Source organism: Adiantum capillus-veneris, chromosome 18 (assembly GCF_014529385.1).
Source record: "Adiantum capillus-veneris isolate H3 chromosome 18, ASM1452938v2, whole genome shotgun sequence".
NCBI lineage: Eukaryota > Viridiplantae > Streptophyta > Polypodiopsida > Polypodiales > Pteridaceae > Adiantum > Adiantum capillus-veneris.
Window position 1 is genome coordinate 134,036,675 of NC_140948.1, and position 25,152 is coordinate 134,061,826.

Consider the following 25,152-nt stretch of genomic DNA (forward strand, 5'->3'; position numbering starts at 1 on the left):
CTTGTAACTATGGTCTTTCAGATGTATTTTGGTTTTTGTCTCACCATGTCTGAGGTATATGTGGTCGTAACCCCAATCCTGGACCATCTTCAATTGTCGCATGAATGGTCTTCCCAAGATGATCTCGTAATTGTTCTTTTTGTCAAAATCGACTATTGCAAATGTATGCTCATACTCGATTCCGCATGAAGTGAGAATCACTTTTTCTAAGAGTCCTAGAGGCTTCTCCATGAACCCATATGCTAATTGCAATTTCATTCTGGTAGCTCTTAAAGCTGGTTTTTCCCATTTTTTCCAGATTTCCTTGGTGGCGATAGCAACTCCTGCTCCACTGTCAAGAATAGCTTTGGAAACTACTCCTTGGAATTTTACTGGTAGCGTGGTGTTTCCAACTTCTCCCTCGCAATACTCTCCAACCTTGTTTAAGGGTACTGGCCTAGTATTTAGTTGAGGCCTGTCCAATTCTTTGATCCCTTCCTGAAGCTTCGAGGTGGGGTCTTTCACTCCAAATTTTTCTAGGCATTTTCCTACTGTGGTCTACATGTTTGGTCGTAACCTCGGGAGTTCAGCTAATGTGATTGTGCATGCCACCAGGGTGGACAATAACTCAATCAACCCTTGTGAATCCATCACTTTGTTAGAAGAAAGTCTTTGACATGGGATTTCTCTCACCTCAGACTTGGCTTCATACTCTCCTAGGTAAGAGGGTAGAGTTTTCAGCGAGTCTGGCTGGCTGTGCCCCGAACTAATTGATCCCTGGTCTCGCCCTTGTGAATGTATGTCAAAGTTCATTTTTGATCTTGCCTAGAATTCTTCAATAGGAGGTAAGATCTCTTTTTTCTCTTTTCTCGTGCTGTTCATGTGAAAACTCTCCATGTTAGCTTCGTTGGCTTCATGGATTTGCTTCCACAGATCATCTAGACCGTTACAATCCTTACCCATTTCTACCAATTTTTTAGGCTGGAACCCGTCACTTGCCTCATCTGTTGTATTTGGCACTATGATAGGCTCTCCCCTAAACTCATAGGAATTTCTACTTGTTCCTCTAGAGTTGGTTTGATAGGGGTTGGAGCTGGTACTTCATGCCAATTTGCCGGTTTACCAAGCAGGTTTTCTATCAAAGATTGAGCTGTTTCAATCATCTTTCTACACATTTTCAACCTCTGTTTTTCTATTTCAGCATATGGATAAGTCATCCATCTTTGCTTTTGGGTTTGGTTCTTTTTTAGTCGGGCTTCATAAGCTTTTAGAAGTGCATCTAACTGCTCATTTATTTTGTCTGCGAGTACTGATCCTCCTGATCCTGCACTTTTGGGTTCTGCTATTTCCTTGGGCGCTATGGTTGTCGCAGTGTGTGAGCTTAGGCTAGCTAGATCCTCTAACCGCTCTAATCTATTCTTTGTGTGTTTTAACTCCTCGGATAGGGCAGTTTGCTCTCTTTCTTTCTTGGCTTTCATACGCACCTTTCTAGCTTTCCAAGTGCTTCTCTAATTTTTCCTTTCTGAACTTGGGGCATCAGTTTTTGGCTCTTCAATTATGGGTTCGTTCGTCATTCTTTGAGCTTGGGCTCGTGTTACTGCCTAAATAGGTATTATTGTCTCGTTTTCTGACCCTCCACTAGAAGGCACTGCTTCCAACATGTTCAAGGTAGTTTTTGCTCCTTTGCTATGGTTCTTAGGGCAATCAGGAATCAAATGGGTAACTCCACACTCGGAGCAATATTTGTTGACTCTAATGATTTCATCATGAGGACAAACTCTTAGCCAATGGTCTCTACCACACTTGTAGCAGGGTCCTTTAGGTTGTTGAGGTGCTCCTTGAGCTCCTCTTTGTTGGTATGCATGTCTCTGTCCGCCCATGCCTCCGTTGGCTATGAATAACAATATTCGTTCATCCAATTTATATCTTCCTTCTCCTGTTGCCTATGCAACTGTTGGTGGTCATGCACCTCCCATCATGCTCCATGGTTCTGGTGTTGAGGGTTCTTCTGGTGGATAGTAGACAGGATTTTCCGCATATCCGCTGGGATCTTCATAATATGCATGCATAGGCACCAAAGACTTCTCTTCTGATTAGGTTATTGTTGGTGTGTATCTTATGCCAACTGGTCGTAATCCTGGTAAGGGTGGTTGTTGCCCCAACACTATTTGTGGTCTTTCTACACCTACAGGTCCTGGTAGGTTGCCTCCTTGATACCTAGGCATCGGTGGAACTTGAGGAGAAGCTACCTGAGCTTGGGGAGCGTAAGGTCTCTCTCTCACATATCCCTTGTTATAATAACATTCCTACGTCCCATGGTTTGTCCATTTTTTTTCAATAGCACACCACTAGGGCTGTTTGGCATGGGGTTTGGCATACAAGTTAATCTTTTTTAGCACTTCCTCTACAAGCTGCTCTTGGTTTACAGCTACTTCTCCTTTCGGTGATGTCTTAGAAGACTTGCTTCCACTTTGTTGTGAGGATGAATCGTCGTCAAGATCCTTGAACTCACCCTCTTTGTAGACCGCACAATTGTCTACAAGGTAAAGAGCCTCCTTGGTTAACTCATTCAACGTCGTGCTCCTCTTCATAATATGTAAGTCCTTCTGGAGATCTGCATTTCTTAGTCCTTGGATAAATATAAGCATAAGTCTGGATTGAGTTGGCAGTTCTTCCACCGGGCAAAACTTAACATATCTTTTTAGTTGTAGGACTGCCTTTCGCACAGATTCCCCGTCTGTCTGCTTGAATTTATGGATTTGTGAGACCGTATTATGAGCTATTCCCCTTTGTGATAATTCCTTGATAAACTCATCAAACACTTCCTCCATGGACTCAAAGTCTCTACGCCCCACAGAGTCAAACCAAGTAGCAGCGTCATCCTCTAGGGTTAGTCCAAATCCTGCAAATTGGGTAGGGAAGTCTAACACCTCTTCAGCTCTAATTACACGCACAAAGGCTGCTACATGATCTCTCGGATCGCTGTTTCCCGTGTATTTCTTGTTTACCCATTTTTGCACTTGTGAAGGTCTAATTCTACGATGGTCTACGAATCTCATCATTGGATCTCCACGTCCTAATCGATATACCTCCTCTAGTCTTCTATAGTAGGCTGGTTCCTCTCCCAATGGTGCTCCTAAGCCATAATTTCTAACAGTTCTTGTGAGAGATGGTTCGTCTCTTCGAACTCCTTCTATGGGTGGTCTTCCAGGCTCTGTTGACCCTTGAGTTTTTGGCTTACTCTCTCCTTGATACCTTGAATAGAGTGGTGGTTCTTGTAAATCCCTTAGCCCTCGTGCGGCTTGATAACCATCTTGATTTTGGTCTTGTTCTAATGTTGCACTCTGTCGAAGCCATGCTTGCAATGATCGCTGAGTTGCTGGTTGGTTTTGGTTGTTGAATGTCTGCGGTCGGGTGGAATGTGAGGTCGCGTCATACTCCTTTGAGAACGGATTTGTCGACTTGCTAGGGGTGTAGGTGGCTCTTGGCACTTCATCAGGGGCATATGTTGATGCTCCTGGAACTGTTGCCTTTTCTATCTCCTCTAGTAGAATACGTTGGTATTCTCGCCCATACCTATCAACAAAAACTATATCCTTCCCCATAGCAGTTTCATAAGAGAATAAGTAAAGAACCTTGTCTTTGCTTAACTCGTTTGTGTATGGTTCTTTGCAGCGAAAGTAAGAGACTATTCCCTCACTCTCATGCTTGTAAATTTCCACGTTCTCATTATAAGTTGAAACCCTGGTTGTTTTCTTATCATACATAAAAATTGCTCCAGGTCGATCAATGTTTGGTGGCGGTTCTTGAGTTTTTGAAACCATTTTCCCTTTCGCCACGTTATCTCCATATCTGTTGTAATCTTCAGGGTTACTAACTATCAGATAGTGGTTCCCCTTTTTGTCTCGGAATCTATCTCCATCATAGAGTCGAATTATCTCCAGTTTCTGAGCCGGTCTTTTTTCAATACAAATACACTTGCATCCTTGATAGTCAGAATAGATTAGGGCTCCCCTTGAGTTTGTTCCTTCTAAGAAGATAACAGTGAACTTGGAATCATTCAAAGGATTTAGGGAGGTGCTTCCTCTTGGCATTGGTCCATCATAGGTAAAACCTCCTGGCTGTTGACTACCCATCATGAAGAAGGATTTGTCTGATGAAGTGTTAGTATCACTACCCTCCTCAATAATCGGTGCTAGTGGATCTAGCCTTTCCTGAGTTACACTCTCCTCGGTGGACACTAAGCTACCTTGGTCACCTGCCACCTTTTGGTCTCTAAAAATGTATCTTCCTGATCTTAAATTCATCAAACTTATCAATGCAATTTGTCACAAATCCAACCACTCACCTGGCAAAGGATCAATCTCCGCACAACTTCTTGCTTTGTTGCCGAATATACCTGTACACAAGCGTTTAACTTCGGCAATCGAATCAAAGCATTTAACCGCTAGAGGTGATCTTAGTAATGATTGGTATAACTAGAGAGTTAACCTCAACCACTACTGTAATTTATACACTGCTGATGTTTTGGATTAGGTCTGCTAATCTGGAACTATACTTCCCCTGGATGTTGGTCAATTTACGTGAAAAAGTCTGAATTCAGTCTTTGATCTGTCAAATGGCCAAACAAGGTCCGAATTCACTTCTGAAAGAAGTTCTGGAATCCTTAAGCCAAATGGAACCTCACTGTCTAAGCTCAGTCAAATTTTGTCTTCACTAAGCCCCAGTAGACATCTTATGCATAGGATGTCTCCTGCATTTGTTTTGCCTGGATTCTTGCACTATGGATTCCCCTTGATGTGCTGAGTCCACAACTGTTTTTACTTTTTGATTTGGACACCTATAAGATGGTCAATGGATCAAAAATCTGTTCCAACAGCCTGCTGCTAGTCTTAATCAGTCTAATCAACTCCAATTTAGACCAAAATTGACTAGGAGGCTTGCCTCAGGCTATACATGCAACACCCTGCTAGGCCTACAGTCAGTATCTCGCTTCAATTTCTTGCTTTAGACATCCTACACGTAGCATGTCTTTTTGCTCATAATAGATTCAAATGCAAAGCACATACTCTCCTTGAGGTGCTGATCACTTTGGTATGCTCAAAATTAGGTTTGGAGTGCAAAATCACACAGATGACATTTTACGCGTAGGATGTCTTTTTGGCCTGTTTGACCCCAGACTTGACCCACAGCTTCCCCTTGATGTGAGCAACCCAATGGTATGCTTAGATTTTGGTTTGGATTTTAAAAGTCTCCAATTTTAGCTGTTCTATCCTTTTTCAGTCAAAAGTGCTAAAGTCTGCTTAGAACCCAATTTTTCTCACCCAAATGAAATGAAACCTCTCTTAGTCTGCAATGCAAAATCGGACAACGTATGCTCACCGAATCACTCGATGAAGTTCGTAGATGGAGCTCGCACAACCGAACTGTACGCGCGCAATGTAGGTATTGGCGCGTAGCTCTCGTCGGGGGCAACACACTGCACTTCTCCACACTCGATTCCGACCACCGATACGTGCGTAGCGTCAAGATGAAGCTCTCACTCTCTCTCGTACACAGTACGCTCACTCACAGACTTCAAACTTTTTTAAAATGACAAAGGTTTTCCATTAAGGTCAAAAAGTGGTATAAATACCTTACAATTCTCAAACCCTAAAGTTCCAAATTAACCATCTACTCAATCTAAATGTCAAAACTGGGATACAATCTGGAAATTTCTGTAAGCCCCAATATTTACAAGGTGAAATGTCAGGTTTCCTCAATGAATGAATAATTACAAAAAATAATAATCTGCCGAGCAGTCAATTTCCGTAGGGTGTGTCCAGCTTCTAACAGAAGGGGAGATTCCTTGCAACGTATGAGTTGGCAATGGAAGTAGCCTGCCTTAAAGACAATAAGTTGTGCATGCAAGCAAGCTTCTAACATAAGGGGAGATTCCTTGCAACGTATGAGTTGGCAATGGAAGTAGCCTGCCGACAATAAGTTGTGCATGCAAGCAAGAGTCAACAAGTCAAAGAAATCAAGTTTAGTTTAACTAACCTCAGTAACTGCAACAACTGCTTAGAGAACCCAACCACAAGAGGCATCCGAAGAGCAGCTAGACCTATTGAGACACATCACTACTCAGTTGGAGAATCTGTCTATGCATTTGGTGCAGCAAGGATAAGCACACAAACGTAATCAAGAGCAACAGAGAGGACAATGAAGGAAAAACCAGGAATATCAACTCTCATCACCAAGAGCAAGGGAGAGGACAATGAAGGAAAAACGAGGAATATCAACTCTCATCACCAAGAGCAAGACCATCACCACTTAGGCCACCACAACAAGCACCACCCCTGCAAATATTAAAACGACATGTGCAACCACAGTCACCACCATTGGCCCCACTCTACCCTTAACTCCACCGCCAATCGGCAATCAGGTAGTGAGTGTCATTACCTCCACTACCAAGATGAAAGTCCAAAAACAAATCAAGGGAGTAGCAAAAGAGAAGACTAAGGTAGAAGAGGTAGATGCCATGGGAGTTAAGCACACTATTAATGAGGAAGCTTCACAAAGGAAAGAAAAGATGAAGACTAAAGGGGAGTCAAGCAAGAAGTCTAAGCCACGACAAGAAACTGGCATTTCAAATTTCACAATTGATAAGTTTGCAGAACTCTATAATCTTGTTCCTATGCAGGGCATGAATATCCCTATGGGGGAGGGCTACTCAATTGTCTTAGGGAGACCATGGGTCAAGACCATAAGAGCCAAGCAAGATTTGGATACAGTAATTCTCAAGATGCAAGGTAGAAAGGGCAAGGAAATTCTATACAACATGGAAGCTGGTACTAAGCAACAAGAGATGGACCTAGGGACTACTAGGGATAAGCTCCCTATAAATTCCACTAAAACATCACACGAAGAACCTAGGACAACAAATGATAGTGACAACTCTCTCAAAATCATGGGTCTCATTCTCATTGATCAAAACAAGGTGGATCCACCAGATATACAGTTGCAAGAAGGAATCATCAAGTCTTTGGCACTACCCCAATGCGAGGAGGCGGTTGTAAACCAGACTGGAATGATTGAAATGGAATATTGAAGTCCATTCTAAGGATATTCTTAAGCACATGGTGTTGGGATTAAAGCCCAAGTGGCCTCTTATGCGGATATGGCCGGCCGCCCGCCTAACTCACTTACCTCTAACTCTTTGTATATACTAACATATTCTTTATGAATACTAAGGATTTGGGAGATAACCCTTCTAACATCTCTCTGCGTACTGTACTGTGTAAGCTCACTGTGTGTGTGTGTGAGAGAGAGAGTCGACCCACGCTCCGCTCCGCGACTTCAATTGGTATCAGAGCCTTGGTTCAGTGCGGATTTGCGCAATCGCGCGCGCGCGCACTTTTCCGGCAGATTCTGGATCCGGAGTTCGAAGATTCACACTCGGCGTTCCGGGAGCGTTTCCATCAGGCGACCTGGGGTTTTACCCCCCTTTCGAAGCCGTTTATGCCCTCAGAATTTCGTTCTGAGCACTACAGCAGAAGATAGATTTCAGCCGCAAAGAAATCCGTCTTGTGTAGATTGGCAAGCAGGAGGTGGTCGACATCAATATCGACATCGACATACATCACTTATTCGTCTTCAGAGCATCATCTATAGACCAGGTACACATATATATCATCAGATATATATATTGCAGTCTGCATTGCTACTTCTTGTGCTTGCCAGGTTCCAGGGGAGGTGTGGCCATACGACGGCTTGACACCACTGGCATGTATTGCAGATTGATGTACTGTGATTGTGGGTCTGTTAGTTGTGAGTCACGCTAGCAGACAGACCGCCGCAGCGGTCATAGGACAGTGATTGGTCTATTATAGGATGTATGCTAGTTCTGGGCAGTTTGCTGAGCCATCTGAGAGGGTCGTGTGTGAGGTTTTTTGAAGCCAAGCACTGGGGGCTGGGTTACCCAGTGTGAGGTGGATTAGGTTGCTGGAGTTCCCCTCTACACGCATCCTCTTCGGCGACTTTTATCCCTTAGGATGTATGACTTTGTGTAGACACTGGATTGCATCTTATGCGTCAGGCCGTTGAGGCATTGTTCAGGGTTCAGTCTTGAGACAGATACAGGTTCTGTCATCGCCCAGAGAGGAGACAGTGTATGCTTACAGGATTTGTCACTGGTCAGCTATTTATGATTGTTTCTTGAGCTATCTTTTGGTTCCCAGAGCTCAGTTTACAGGGGAGACTCTGTCAAAAATTTTCAAAAAATACTGACAGTTCCTGAGGAGAGGTGTTCAGCTTGTTGATTATAGCTTGTTTACTGTGTACAGAGGCCAGTTTACAGGGGAAACTCTGCCGGATTTTTCTCAGGAGTAAACAGTTTGGCAGATATGGCATCTTCTCACAGTGAGACTCTTTACAACATAAAGAAGCTGGATGGCACAAACTTTCCATTCTGGAAGAAGCAGATTTGGCAGGTTTTGGTGCAGAAAAAACAAGTGAAGCCACTGAAGCTCAAAGGGGAGAGACCAGAATTTATGGCTCAAGATGAGTGGGAAGAGCTTGACGAGTTAGCTTGTTCCACAATCATGCTGACACTGGCAGAAAATGTTTACTTCAATGTAGCAGAAGAGACTACAGCGTATGGCGTATGGCAAAAGCTATGTGATATGTACGAGAAACAAAGTGCTGCTTCTCAGATTTACTGGCTCAAGAAATTGGTGGATTTGAAGATGAAGGAAGGGACAGCCATGTCAAATCATCTGAATGAATTTCACTCAATTTTCAGCCAGTTAACAGCACAGGAGATAGTCTTTCCAGATTCAGTGAAGGCTATGTTTCTCTTAATCACTTTGCCAGACAGTTGGGATACTTTTCGTACAGCGTTAAGTAATTCTGTCGCGCCAGAAGGTCTTACAAGTGCCAATGTAGAAGGCAGCTTGCTCACAGAGGAAGTGAACAGGAAGAACATTGACAAAGGCAAAGGCAATAGTGCTTTGGTCGTTCGAGGGAGACAACAGTTTAAAGAGAAGAAGGGTAAGAAGGCACAAAACCGAAGTAAGTCTCGTGATTCGAAGTCAAAGGATGACATAGAATGCTACCATTGTGGCAAGAAGGGTCACATGAAGCGAGACTGTACGAAGTGGAAACAAGAAAAAGGCAAAACAAAGAGTTCTGAGCAAGATGAAAAGAAGAGTTCAGTGAAGATTGAAGAGGTGAATGTCACAGGATCTGGTTCAGACAGTGATTCTGGTATAGCAGCTGGTGACATCTTCCTTACAAGCAATCTTGATTCTGTTTTCTTGACTGCAGAGGATGGACATGCTATGAGTGATTGGATTATCGACTCAGGGGCATCTTTACATGTTTCTCCGCACAAAGAGTGGTTTACATCATATGTGGCTACTAAAGACTATGTCAGACTTGGCAATGAGCAGGTTTGTGACATACTTGGAGTGGGAGATGTGCAGTTGAAGTTTCAGAATGGCTCTTCTTTATGGCTCAAGAATGTCAGACATGTTCCAGCAATCCGAAAGAGCTTGATTAGTACAGGGAAGTTGGATGATGCGGGTTATGTGACAGTTTTTGGGAACAGCGCTTGGAAGATCTCCAAAGGTTCGATGACTGTAGCACATGGCAGCAAGTCAGGAACTCTGTACACTTTACATGTTTCAGAGGTTAAAAACCATGTAATTAATGTGATTGAGCAGCCAAGTGTGTCACTGTGGCATCGTAGGTTGGGACATATGTCAAAAAGAGGAATGGAAATACTTTCTCATTATGGTTATTTGCCTGGATTTTCATTTCAAGATTTTGAGTTTTGTGAGCATTGTGTTTATGGTAAGCAAACACAGGAACCGCACAGATCAAAGAGGAATCGTAGGGACGAACGGTTAGCTCTTGTACACAGTGACCTATGCGGACCAATGCCTAGTTTGTCACTAGGGGGAGCAGCGTACTTTTGTACATTCATAGATGACTATTCTCGCAAAGTATGGGTTTACTTCTTGAAGCACAAGGATGAGGTGCTCAAGGTCTTTAAGACATTCTTGCAGCTGGTGGAGAATCAGAGTGGTCAGAAGCTGAAGTGCTTGAGAACTGACAATGGTGGAGAGTACGTTTCCAAAGCTTTTCAAGACTTTTGTGAAGCAAAAGGGATTAAGCGGGAACTTACTGCACCATATAATCCTTCACAGAATGGGGTTGCAGAACGTATGAATAGGACCATACAAGAGAAGGTCAGAAGCATGTTGTCATATGCTGAGTTGCCTGATGGATTTTGGGCGGAAGCAGTGGCTACAACAGTCCATTTGATCAACAGGTCTCCTAGTAGGGTTCTGGATAAGAGTGCAGTGGCCGAGATGCTATGGACAGGCAAGGCACCTTCATATAAGCATCTCAGAGTCTTTGGTTGTGAAGCTTATAGCCATATTCCTAAGGAGTTCAGAAATAAGTTAGAACCAAAGAGCAAGAAGTGTATATTTCTTGGCTACGGAGAATCGGGCGAGATGGGTTACCGGCTTTGGGATCCTGAGTCCAGAAAGCTTATTCGTAGCAATGATGTGCATTTCAATGAAGCCAAGTTTCACGCTAAGCCAGAGAAGACAGAGGAGATCAGAAGAGTTGTCTTCAGGGAAGATGGACCTAGTGCTAGCACATCAAAACAGCATGGTCAGGCTCAGGAACAGCCTATAGTGGCTAGAGAGGCAGAATCAGTTGTGGTGAGACGTTCTGAGCGTGTCTCCAAACCACCTGATCGTTATGTGCCATCTCTAAATTATGTCATGCTCACAGATTGCGGAGAACCATCTTGTTACAAGGAAGCATTACAAGTGGTTGACTCGAAAAAATGGCAGTTGGCCATGCAGTCAGAGATGACAGCTCTGCATAAAAACCAGACATGGAAGTTGGTTAAATTACCACAGGGCAAAAAGGCTCTACCTTGTAAATGGGTTTACAGGTATAAGATCACCGCTCATGATAGTCAGCCAAAGTACAAAGCAAGGCTTGTTGCCAAGGGCTTTAAGCAAGAACAAGGCATTGACTTTGATGAAGTCTTCTCTCCAGTGGTCAAGATGACTACATTGAGATGCTTTCTTGCATTGGTTGCTATATTGGATTTGGTGTTGCACCAAATGGATGTCAAGACAGCGTTCTTGCATGGTGATTTAGATGTGGAAATTTACATGCAGCAGCCAGAAGGGTTTGTTGAGAAAGGCATGGAACATTTGGTATGCCAGTTGTTAAAGAGTCTTTATGGCTTAAAACAATCACCGAGGGCATGGTACCATAAGTTCCACCAGTTTATGCTTTCTCAAGGCTACAAACGTAGTGAGTTCGATCACTGTCTATATACAAAGAAGGCTAAGGATGGCAGTTGGCTGATCCTTATTTTGTATGTGGATGACATGTTGATTGCTGGCAAACACTTGGAAGAAATTTCAGCTTTGAAGTCAAAGATGGCAAAATCGTTTGACATGAAAGACATGGGTGAGGCAAGTCATATACTTGGTATGCGCATTGAGAGAGACAGATCAAAGAAGTTGATTTGGTTATCTCAAACAGAGTATATTGACAAGGTTTTGCAACGTTTCAATATGGAGAAGGGAAAGGCATTGAGTGTTCCATTGCCACCATATGTGAAACTTAGCAAACAAGATTGTCCTGTGTCTGAGGAAGAAAAGGCTGAAATGGATAAGATTCCATATGCGTCTGCAGTGGGTAGTTTGATGTATGCAATGATTGCTACACGTCCGGATATTGCATTTGCAGTGGGAGTGGTTAGCAGATATATGTCAAATCCCGGCAAGAAACATTGGGAGGCAGTGAAAGGTATCATGAGATACTTAAAACATACAAAGAGTATGCGCATATGCTATGGTAGTCAGGATTTGAGTGTCAGAGGATACACTGACTCAGATTATGCAGGAGACTTGGATAAGAGGAGATCTACATCAGGCTATGTCTTTACATTGGCTGGAGGTGCCATATCATGGCGATCTCGATTACAAGATTGTGTTACGCAGTCTACTACAGAAGCTGAGTATGTTGCAGCAAATGAGGCATGCAAAGAAGCTATTTGGCTTGGTAGATTAGTTGCAGACTTGGGAATCAATGTAGATATGCCAGAGTTATATTGTGATAGTCAAAGTGCTATACAATTGGCAAAGAATCCAGTGTTCCATTCGAAGACTAAGCATATTGATGTGAAGTATCACTTCATTAGGGAAGTACTTGAAGACAAGCAGATACAACTGCTGAAGATCCACACCAAGGACAATCCTGCTGATCTACTCACAAAGGGACTTCCAGGAGAGGGCTTTGTGCATTGTCGTGAGTTATTGGGCATTGGATAGATGGCAGCCATGTAAATCTTTGTACATTTATGTTCATAGATTTACAGTTACTTAAAGTGCCACATTGGACTTTAAGTGGGAGGTTGTTGGGATTAAAGCCCAAGTGGCCTCTTATGCGGATATGGCCGGCCGCCCGCCTAACTCACTTACCTCTAACTCTTTGTATATACTAACATATTCTTTATGAATACTAAGGATTTGGGAGATAACCCTTCTAACATCTCTCTGCGTACTGTACTGTGTAAGCTCACTGTGTGTGTGTGTGAGAGAGAGAGTCGACCCACGCTCCGCTCCGCGACTTCACATGGATGCAATGATAGCTTATTGGCAATCTAGGTTTGGCAACCTAGATGTAGAGATTATGTTGGATTGTACTGTGTTGGATGCATTTAATAAAAGCTTTAAAGAACCCTTAGCCCTTAGGGTCACAGAGAATGTATCCCAGCATGAGAAATATTGGAGTATGGTTTTACATGCATATGGTCAAGATGAAGTGTTTTTCAACATGTGGATTACCGCTTATCTTTTGTATAAGCTATGCACTTTGGTACAACATGTTCAAGCTTGTCTTTGACCTACATGGTGTGTGGCTTATTACCAACATCAAAGAAGGAAATGTACCTTTTTTATAGTACCAAAGAGGATAGTGACTCTTTTACTAGCTTCACCTAAAGTGGTAAGCTAGGTTCTGAAGACAGTTGGAGCTTGCCACAGCAACAAGGAGGCCATAAATGGAGGACCCTTAGTACACTCTTGGGGACCATCTTTAAAGGAACCAAGATTGTCATCTATCCTTTTACTAATGGTGGTTACAAATCTTAATCTCTCTTGCAGGAAGTAGGAAGTTCTATTGTTAGGACATTACAAACAGTGATCCTATTCTTTACCTGGGATCTAGAACTACTGGCACAAAATTTTGGAATCCATGGGCTTCTCATTTAATCCTAGGCAACTAGAGTTGTTGATCATTGATGCTCTAGCTAGGGAGCATTTTCCGAACTTATTGCTTTTCTTAAAAACTCGTGAATAATCCAGAGATCTCACTTATGGCCACATGCAGTGGCTAGTTCAGAAGGCAAATAGATATCAACTCCTCTTGCTGCTCAGTCAACTATAGTATGGAGTTATAGGGACACTTTTCAAATTTTGGTCCACCTCTCTCTTGGTATGCACTTGATGAAAAGGCAACAAGGCTTCACTAATGAACGCCCACTTGAAGACTCCAAGCTTGAAGAAAATAATCTCATACGAGATCTTGCCATGGGACGGATGGTCAAGAGGGTGCATTATGGTGGTCAAGCATTGGCAGAGCCAAGAGCATCTTCCTTTCCCATGCTTTTCTTCCCATGGGGCTCCACTCTTAATTTATTTAAGCAATATAATATATATACTTTGAAAATAGGGGGGCCAATAATGAAGCCAAAGTCAACGAAGGAGGATGGAGGGGCCTCCTTGTCTCCCCTCTCTCTCTCCCTCAGCCCACCACCTTTTTTGTCTCTCTCTCTCTCTCCAACTAACTAAAAATTCACTTTTTCTCTCTCTCAACTTGTCCCTTCTCTCTCTCTCTCTCTCTCTTTGACCAACAAAAAAATACTCTATATCTTTCCTAAACACATACACACACACACACACCCAATTTTTAGCGCATACACACTCACACATACACTCTTCACTCTCTCTCTCTCTTACACTTTCTCTCCATGGCTAAAAATTCTCTCTTTTCTCTGTCTAAAAATCAATGGTTCTCTCTCTTCTTCCTCTCTCTTTTCCACACTTACATGGACTCGCACGACAAATTGTAAATTTTTTGCTTTACTCTACCTATCATCACCCTTACCTTTTTCTTGTAATTTTAGAAAAAACAAAAACTTATTGTATATTCTCATTCTCTCTCTAGCGGTTGACATCCGTCGACTAGAGAGCATCCAACATGCATCATCATCCCTAAATAACGCAAGGAAAATGGTCTTCCTAGCAGGATTGGCTCATGTCCTAGGGCTCTTAAGTCTAGGAATTTTGGGATGTTTTACCTTAGTGGAAGTTGAAATGTTAACTTTTGTACTTTTGGGATTCCAAGGGGTGTTCTTGGGAAAGGGCGTTGCCCATTAGTCTTATCAAAGTATGTAACTGTCGATCAGTATCTTCTTGGGAATGTGAAAGCGGAAGTTATGGTGGATTTAGTCTGTTGTTAGTTTCTGTGTTCTGTTCTAGTTCCAGTTCCATTCTGATTTCTGTGTTCTGGCTAGTGTCTTTTTGCAAATCACATTGTCTTGATTTTGTTAAATGTCTCACGCTACAATGCCTCCACTAGCCAGCTACGCTTTTCAAACAAGCTATGACATAGACCACTCACATGTGCCATGCATATCACCGTGTTGAGTGTTTTCCTCCTACTCTATGTATCATAAGTGTTTCCTCATCGACTATGTGTCATTCCTATCGTCTTGGCTATATACATCTATGTCTTAGCCACATCCCAAGCTAGGTGGTTCCCCTATTGTGTACCTTCCATGATGAGACCATTGTGCATAGTCTTGGGGTAGAGGCCACCGGGTTTCTTTTGCACTTTCCCCTCTCAATACGACCAAGTCCAAATCTATCTCATCTCCTATCGATTTCAATTAGAAGTTGTCACACTATGACACAGATGTAGGTGATGCTACAAAGTTTCAAAAGCTAGTCAGTTCTTTCATTTGAGTTCTCAACACCCGTTTTGATGTCGGTTTCGTGGTGGGACTTCTCGACTCTTTCATGTAGAGACGTGCCAAGTCACATATGGAGAAGCCTCTTCAGACGCTATGGTATTTAAAGGCGGTCAAGTCATTAGACATCCATTGTGCGGTTGGAGATACGGACTCCAAGATCATTCTTCGAGGATGAAGTGATTTGGATTGGGGTGGAGATATAGATGAATGATGGTTGACTACAGGTTACACCTTTTCTTTTGGCCCAAGAGCAGTTTCATGGAGCAGTAAGAAACAGCCTACAATTGCCTTATCATCTAGAGAGGTGGAGTATAGGGTAGTTCGCAGTGCTACATGTGATTCAGTGTGGTTAAGGAGGCTATATTCGGAGATTGAATTTCCCCAGCAGACGACTATGACTTACTCTGACAACTAGAGTTGTATAGCCATTGCAAGGAACGTGGTTTTTCATGCTTAGACAAAGCATAAAGAGATAGAGTACCATTTTGTTTGTAAGAAGACCAAGGACGGCTCTATTCGACTAGAGTATGTTCCGACGTCAAATAACCTTGCTAATATCTTCACCAAACCTCTTCTACACGCGGCACTATCATGTCATGCCAACTCTCTTGGACTTGTTCCCTGTTGAGGACCTACGAGGGGATGTTAGAGTTCAAATTCTTGTCCGATGGTGGCTCCAATATCTCTTAGGAGCAAATGAGGGAGTGAGGGCTATTTTGTGGTTGTGCCCGGCTATATCTGAGGTAGTCGTACCTTTTCTCGGCGACACACTCCACGATGTTGCCCATCCGGCAGGATGACATGAGACGGGACCCCCGTCTGTAGGGCTTCCCGAGGTTCAGAGTCTCCTATGTTCTGCACCCGTGCTACTTAATGTATCGCAGATCACTTTCAGTGAGTTTATACATTTATTACTTAAGAGGGCAAACTTTCAATTTCCCTATATAGGCACCCCCCCCCCCCCCCCCTCTTTGTATATTTTGGCAAATTGTTTAGTGCAGAGTTCCAACATTTTGGGCACACACTTTCTCTCTAGCGTTTTCTTCTCTCACATTTTTGTGTGAGGGCCTCTCTCTCTCTCTCTCTCTCTCTCTATATATATATATATATATATATATATATATATATATATATAGCTTTTTTCATTTATGTGTTTTGAGCCATTGATGTCCCGTCCTCTCTCTGGTGCTCCCTCTCCCCAACTTCTTGGATATTCTATACGGGATGTGAGTGCTTTTGCAGGTGATTGCAGTGGCAGTTTGGTGGAGCTGCACACTAGAATCTTGTATATGAGGAGATCTATCGCAATAGACTCAAGATTCAAAGGTTGCCCGGTCGCGAGAGGTTTGCTTGTAGTCATAGGGTCCCATATCATCTCTAATGGTGCCCCTAGGCTTTGGAGGCATGGGAAAAGCCCCTCACGTGGAACTTTTTGAAACGCTTTGGGGAACTTCAATAAGGCAGCAATGGACCCTCTTCTTCCACACCTTTTGCCCATCAATGAGGCATCATAGAACAACGATGTGATCTATGGTGGACAATGCATGTCTAAAACTAGCCTGGCCGGGAGCACATAACCGCTCAGACTTTGCATATGAGGTGAGCTTTGCCACAAGTAGTGCACCATATAGCTTGGCTGTGCACAAGATTCAAGGGGCTTATGTGAAGATTTAGGCAAGGTTTGCAAAACTTTCGAGATCTGATTTGTCCTTGTTTTTCAACACGAGACTTTTTACACTTTATATACATGGCACACTCTCTCTCTCTCTTTCACACACACACAAATATCTCTACAGCTCTCTCTATATGTTGGGTGCAGAAAATAATTCTTCCCATTACTATGCCCATATTATGTCCGCTGCCTGCTTGTAGCTAGGTTTGGTGGGATGTGTGTGTGTGTGTGTGTGTGAGTGAGTGTGTGTGTGTGTGTGTGTGTGTGTGTGAGAGAGAGAGAGAGAGAGAGAGAGAGAGAGAGAGAGAGAGAGAAGACAAGAAGAGAGTAGGAAACTATCCCAAGAGACCTTAAAGATCTATTCTAACTAGAGCAAGCCAAGACTTGGCTTGGAGAGGTAGTTTACAATTCACATATTATTTTGAAAGCTTAGATTGAAGTGCTGGGCTCCCCTTAATTTAAGGGCATCTTTCACATTCATCTACTAAAAGTGAACTTGTACATGAACCAAGCATAGAAGTTTCCATGGCCATCAGTGCCAGTGTTAAGAGGAGTGGTGGTGGCAACCCCGGTCCCAAAGGCAAAGTCACCAGTTCCACCCGTAATGGGCTTAGTGCTAGTTTGGCCAATTCGCTCCAAGCCGACACCGGTGAAACTCCCCTGGTATGTTGTTGTGTTGATGGTGAAGCTCTCACTAACAAACAAGGTTTGGCCTCCGCTGGGCGCGACGAATACGAAGGTACCTTGGACTCGGCCAAGGGCTTAGAATTGAGGTCTTTGGTGGCCATGAGGGGCATATCAAAGCAATAAGTTTTGGCAAATGAGTTGGGTTGGGGGTAAAGGGGCATGCCACAAAGGACTGTGTTGTAATTGGAGGTGCTATTAGGGCCTTGGATGGACAAGTAGTTGTAAACGACAAAATTAGAAGGGCATGCTAAACTAGTGGAGGAGGAGATTAATAGAAGGGCAATGGCCAAAGCTGCAATGTGGGCTGCCATTCTCTCTCTCTCTCTCTCTCTCACTCTCACACACACACACACACACACACACACACACACACACACACAGGCCTTAAATTATATGCTGCAGCTCTCATGCAGGTTTAGTGCAATGTGTTGCTTCGAAGCAACACTGATGCGCTTAGCTCTTCTCTTTTACAGGCTGCCAAGTAGTTGCCAAAGCAAAGCACATTGATCCGCTTAGCTCTTCTCTTTTATAGGCTGCCTAGTCGCTTATCATTGCGCTCTCTCTCTCTCTCTCTCTCTCTCTCTACACGCTAGATTGCCAAAGCACACCACATTGATCCGCTTAGCTGCCTAGTCGCTAATCATTGCTCTCTCCTCTCTCTCCACGCTAGGCTGCTAGTTACCTTGATTATGTAATATCATTTTTGAGAATGTTGAAAGAAGACTTGTGCCACTTGGCAGCACCTCATTGGAAGGAAAAAGCAAGGTAGTGAGCTAATTTTGGAAAAGGAGTGGAGCAGGCCGTAGTGGGCAGTCTTCAGCTAAGAGAGAGAGAGAGAGAGAGAGAGAGAGAGAGAGAAAATCAGCAAAGCTTCCTGTCCGTAATCTTGTCTCTTAGAGTGCATTGATCGCACAACAGGCGCAGGGCCAGGAAGCTCTCGAGTCTGGACTGTTTTCTCCTGCAGCAGGGGGAGAGAGAGAGACAGTCAGCAACAAGGAAAACGAGCTACGCTCCTTTTCTTGCCTACGCTGCTCCAAAAAGATGATGCGCATGCTATCTGTATACAGTAGCTATAGCATTGAAACGAGTGTGTCTCTCTTCCGCTTGCACAGTCACGACTTCTATGGCCTCCCCTCCGTGCTTGATCACCAACAGAAGGTCCTTTTCCGTGGCAACTGATACTACACGCGCCTACAGCTTGTTGATCCACCTACAAGTGTTTTGAGATCATGGCATACACCTCCTCCCAGTTCTCGTCCTCCACCATACACCTAAATCTCCATTACAGCAATTGCGTCTATTTCATGTATGTAATGCATGTTAGAGCAGGAGAAACTAGCCACCCAAAAGGGTGTTGAAATCCAAGACGAGAGTGACATGACCTCAAAGAGTTTGCTAATGGCATGATTGTCTGCCTGAGTCCAACCAAAGGCAGCGTGGCAAAGCTAGGTCACCATCCAAAGTCGGAAATACCATGCTTTGCGCATCTCTCTCACTCTCTACCCAACATGCTGATATGGGCTTAAATATTGGATCTGATAATGTTAGCCAAGGGCTGTTGCAAAAAATGTCATGCTTCTTGCAACACCACCAAGCAATCAGCAATTAAGGCTATAGAAGCAAAAACGGAGAGCAAGAGAATGAGTCTTTCTTCTGTGAGCTCACGAAAAGACTGTGTTAAGCAGAAGGTTTTGTACCAGAGCAGTAGGATTCATGTTGATATTGTTAGCCAAGTGTTGTTGACAAAAAACGCCATGCTAGGCGCCTTGCTTGACATGTATGCCAAATGCGGTGTTCTTCATAAAGCACAAAAAAAGTGCTCGATGAGCTTCCTATCTGGAATGTTGTCTCTTGGAATGCTCTGATCGCGGGATATGCCCAATAAAGGTAGGGCCAAGAAGCGTTGGGCTGTTTTCAGCAGATGCAAAGAGAGGGCAACTCTCCCAAATGCAATCACCTACGCTTGTATCTTCAAGGCATGTGGCATTATGCAGATGCTGATATGGGCAAAAGAATTCATGATTATATTGTTAGCGAGAGGTTGTTGGAAAAAAACGGGGTACTTGGCACTGTCTTGGCATGTATACTAAATGTGGTGCACTTGAGAAAGCACAGAAAGTGCTTGAGGAGCTTAATGTTCGGAGCGGCATCTCTTGGAATGCACTAACTGCAGGATATGCACAAGAGAAGCAGGGCTAGGAAGCTGTGAACTATTTTCAGCAGATGTGAAGCGAGAGCTATCTCCATACACAATCGTCTACATGTATATCTTATACGCATGTGGCTCTACGCAAGATGCTGATATGGACACAGAAATTCACAGTGATATTGTTACTCAGATGCTATTGAAAAGAGATGTCATGCTGACACTCCCTTGGTCAATGTGTATGCCAAATGTGGTGCACTTGAGAGAGCACAAATAGTGCTCGAGGAGCTTTTTGTTCGGAACAACATCTCTTGGAATGCACTGATTGCGGGATACGCACAACAGAAGTCGGGCTAGAAAGCTCTAGGCTATTTTCAGCAGATGCACAGTGAGGGCCTTTGTCCAGATGCAATCACCTGCGCATGCATCTTGAAGGCATGTGGCTCTACGTAAGATGTTGATATGGCACAAAAATTCACAATTTCTTTGTTTGTCAAAGGCTTTTGAAAATAGAGGTCGTGGCTGGCACTCCCTTTGGTCGATATACATGTCAACTGTAGTACGCTTCAGAAAGCATAAAAAGTGCTTGAGCTGCTTCTTGTCTGGAATGTCGTCTCTTGGAACGCACTGATTACGGGATATGCGCAACATGAGCAGGGACAAAAATCTCTAGGCTGTTTTCAGCGGATGCAAAGCGAGTGCATCTCTCACCATTCGCTCAACTATAGTTTTGTCTTGAAGGCATCTAAGATTACCAGTAAGAGAAGGACAGACCATCACTCTTCTTCTCGTAGTTAGCTACCTCCTTTGCTAAACATTACTAGTGCTTCAATCACTTACAGAATTTTGAAAGCAGCTCATCTGGTTCTAACTTAGTGAGTACCACGAACTTTGTGCAGATTCCCGTTGATACCACGTGTGGCTCTCTGCTACATGAGATGTAGGTTTGCTCTTTTATTTCAACATGGTTGAATGTTGTTCTAGCCCAATGCCAGTGTAGGGTGATCTGACAAACATGCGTATGCAACAAGTATGTTGTTACGACTCCAGCAAGGCCCTCCTTCCTTCTCCTTACTACTTGCTATCATGTCAACATAGTTAAGGTTTTTGATTGCCTCGTTGACAGTACATATGGAGTGAAGTTGGAGAAAGCAATGGAGAGAGAGACAAGATGTTGCTACAGCTTGAACAGGAATGCCGGAAGTATATTGAAAGAAAATTGACCAAGCAAGCCATTCCAGGGCTCCCCTGGCATCAAGCAATTGCAGATGATGAAGCAGAAATTGATTTTCTTATTTTGGCTCTAGCTGAACATGAGATCGTTGTAAGGGTAAGAGGATTCTCCTTTATGATTATTCTGCAAAGATGCTCTTCATTGGGATACCTTATTTTTATCTTAATACTTGAATGTGATGGAGGTGCTAGTATTTAGAATGAGAATTCTGTGGCTATGTTTCAAGGTGTGAATGTTTTAAAAGATCTAGAAAAAACACAAGTTTCTCTCAACTACTTTGTGTCTGTGCAATAAGAGTAATATTCAAAAGCTTCCAGAGAAGATATTGTGCCTCTGTCAATGAGGCTATCACATCTCTCTTTACATAAAAGAAGCTTTTATGTTCATACTTGCACTCCTTTTCACATACATTGTAAATACTTGGCCATGGGACCACATGGTAATTGCCTTATTCTAAAATAGTGTGATTATTGGACAAACCAGAATTTGTTTAAATGTATCTTGTAAATCCTGCCGATCAAAAAAGAGGGTTGCAGGGTGTTTGGGCAAAATATTGTGTCACTGCATAGGAAAACATATATCAAGGCATGCAAAGAGAGGGCCTTTGTCCATATGAAATCACCTACACGTGCATGTCTTGATTCAATCAAGCAAGGGCCTCTCTCTTGATGCAATCACATGCATGTGCATCTTGAAGGCATGTGGCTCTACACAAGATGCTGATATGGGCATAAAAATTCACGCTGATATTCTTGGTAAAGGGTTGCTGAAAAAGATATCATGCTTGGCAATGCCTTGGTTGACATGTTTGCTAAATGTAGTGCACTTCAGAGAGCACCATAACTTCTCAAAAAGCTTCCTATCCAGAGTGTGGACTAATTGCAGGATTTACCCCACAGGGGGCAGGCCAGGAATCTCTAGTTTGTTTTCAACATATTTGAAATGATAGCTCTGGTCTATTCTCAATAGATTCGAATCGATGGCCTCTCTCATGATTGCAAGATTTTCTCCAAAAGGGCAGTGTAAGAAAGCTCTAGGCTGTTTTCAGCAGATGTGAAGCAACGTATGTCAAGTGGGGTGCCCCAAAGACTACGACTTTGTGTATGTGTGCATGTGAGCCTACGGACGAACAATACGGAGAATTCAACATCAATCGGCATGTTTGTAGAAGTTGCACAATGGATGATGATGGTAGAACATATACTGGTGGGAAGGTGGCGGAACAATGTAAGGAAGGTCTAGAAGCGGTCCATTCAAGATTGTGCGTTGATCCACATGACCGATACCAAAGGTACACTTATATTCCGTATTTTGATTCCTTTATGCGATCTCAAAAGTACTTAGATTAAATCATGTATAAATTAAAACAATAAATTTACATCATTTTTATTAAAAAGATTGCAGATGAGGGTGAAGAATTTTTGTGATGCCCAACAAAGGGACACGTTGACAATACGCCACGGCAAGGCAACATGGAATGATACATGTCTTCATAAAACATTGGTAATGAGTTCTTCCTTGTAAAGTTGTAGTATTTTTACAATAAGAAAGTCCCTCTAACATTAGAGGAGAAGCATCATGCCCCCTTCAACACTGAAGGGGATAAAAGTGGTGGGGGAGGGGCACGCTCCCTACGGTATTATTATAAATGTGTATATGTTTATTTGTGCCAATCTTGTCAAATTTGGACAAAATGTCATATTGTTAAACTAGGACAAAATGTCCGGACCCCTCTGGTAGAATTGAAGTTGATACCTTCTCCTTGTCCACTTATATACACTCTCATATAGGGGCATTGATCTTGTGAGACTCAACTCCTTGATCATACACGAGAGAGAGAGAGAGAGAGAGAGAGAGAGAGAGAGAGAGAGAGAGAGAGAGAGAGAGAGAGAGAGAGAGAGATTGAGATTTGGTCTCAAGCACCACAATCCGGTTGCAGGCTGTTAGACCGCGGGGGACTAGACCATGCAACTCTTCACCCAACCGTGCCATATATAGACTCCTAGTCTCTAGATATAGCACCCCTGGATCACATGTCCGTCCTGGCCCTTGGCCTGACATTACTCTCCCCTTGGAGAAGCGTTTTCATCCTTGAAAACACAAGTGGGACTATCTTCGTAAGAACACTAATGTTTTCCTTGTTGGCATCCCATACACAGTGAGGAGGTTCAATGAAACCAAGAGCAACATCTTGATTTTCAACATTTTTGTCCTTTTCCAACCACTTGTATCTAAATGGTAACTCAATTTATAACTCACTTGAGTACTTTAAAGAAGTAACCACAACTAAGAGGTGTGTAGAGGGATAATCAGTTTTCAGACTTTCTGAAGGTACTGGAATAATGCAAGAAAACCTTGGCGCAACTTTCCATGAAGTTATGAGCCTGATTTCCAACTCGCGTGAGTATCTTGAAAAGCTCATAGCTACTAAGGGATAGAATAGGGAGTGTCCTTATGTTAGACTTATGAACATTTTGGAACATATAGAACTACATGTTCACCCCTAATGAAGGTTACATGCCAGCATACTTTGTCAGCACACCTACTAAGTCCTTGACTTATGAAACTATTGAATCGGTATCCAACCCCACCACAACAGGTGTTTAAGGTTGAGAACCTAACCTAAGAAAATTCTAGAATAGGGAGTGAATCACCCATTCAAAATGCTTTGTGCTAACATATACGCTTAGCAGATCCTTTAGCACTAGAAGGAATACTTGTAAGCTGTCCATCCAACACGGGATGAATAGCAGTAGTAAGAGTGAGGTGCTTTCCCCAATCAATTACAGACAGTCTTTCATGACTAACGATAACCTGCGACTCACCACATGAGGTTCGAGTCGTGTACTTGATGTGAATTTGATCGAAGTAAACTCATAGAGTTTAGATCATCCAATCACAAACACCCATACTAAACCATTATCGTGTATGGCTGCGTGTGAACTCATACTAAATCTGTTGTAGAGGTTGCACTTGAAGTGCAAACACTTGCAGAAACAATAAATTCCATAAACTTGTATGCCGCTTCGAAAAAATATGTGTTATTCACTAGGACCCATAGTTCACCTAGTGTGCATGTATTTAACACAAACAAATCCGAACCGCAATTTATGACGAGACTTTCCACGCTACGTACATGAAAGCCTTGCAATGAAAGTTGGACCATAACAGAATGTGAAAACGCAGTCACACCTAAGTACCAACCATGAGACATTCTCATTTGACATAGCACACTTGGTTGTGCGTAGATACAACCCTCCGTTAAGCTAATTTTATAGCACTTGTTATCGTAACAAGTTTGTACTTAGTACCCGACAATTTTTGGCCACTGAAATTGTTCCTGATACTATGTGCTCAAAATGGTCTAAACAAACGGATGCGACCAGCACCTAGGGACTTTGTCGTGACGCATCATTAGAAATTAGGCGCCAGTGTCAGTCCAGAGACTCATATTCTCCACATGTGGAATATGTCTCAAATAAGGATGTCAGGAAAAAGTAGCATCCATCAAGTACAAGATGTACTTGTGTGTGGAGGTAACTGCAAACACTCTACAACGTGATTGAGAGGGACCCTCATTATCATTGCTCCACACTGGCTAAATCGAACTCCTTGAGTTCCTAGACCATGTTGTATCCCATGTGACAACATGTGCCAAACAAAACCGTACCATGTAGGTTTGTAACTGTCGCAACAAGAGTCAAACCCATCACCATGTCTTGATGAGCACGGAAGAGAAAAAATGTCACTTTTTCTCAAAATGCTATGCTCGTACATAACCTTGTCACGTGGCTAAAGAGCAAGCTGGATGAAAGCCTTCTAGCTCAAACATCCCGTTTATAGAACTTAACCAAACTGAATTGGAAAGGAAAATAAACCCAAAAATCATATACTTACAATGAAGTGGAGAATACCTGATACTTACCCGGAGATCAAGTGCATCCCTCAACCTGTAAGCGTATCATATCAAAATTTCTTTGACCTGCTAATCACTAAAATTAGAGATTAGTGAAGATAAAGAAATTGAACTTGTAACCATGGGTGTTGCCTTGGCAATCCAAACCCCTTGGTGAGCTTCTAGAAAGAACTTATGTACTACCCCTTGCCAAATAAATAATTTCTTTCCCCACACGAATACAAAACTGTGAAGGTATCCAAAATTCACCATTAACACGTATTTACTACCCCTTGGTAGATGGAGAATGTTTTCCCCTGAAAACTGTGTTTCTATAAACACACCTAGTGCCATAAAGAAAACAGAGGTTCCACGTATGGCAGGACTCCTAGTTCGTGTGGACAGCCATGCTGTCTGAAATTCTTGCTACATCTATATGCCGTGCTATAGATCAATCGATGCGAGTGTAAGTGCAGTAAAAACT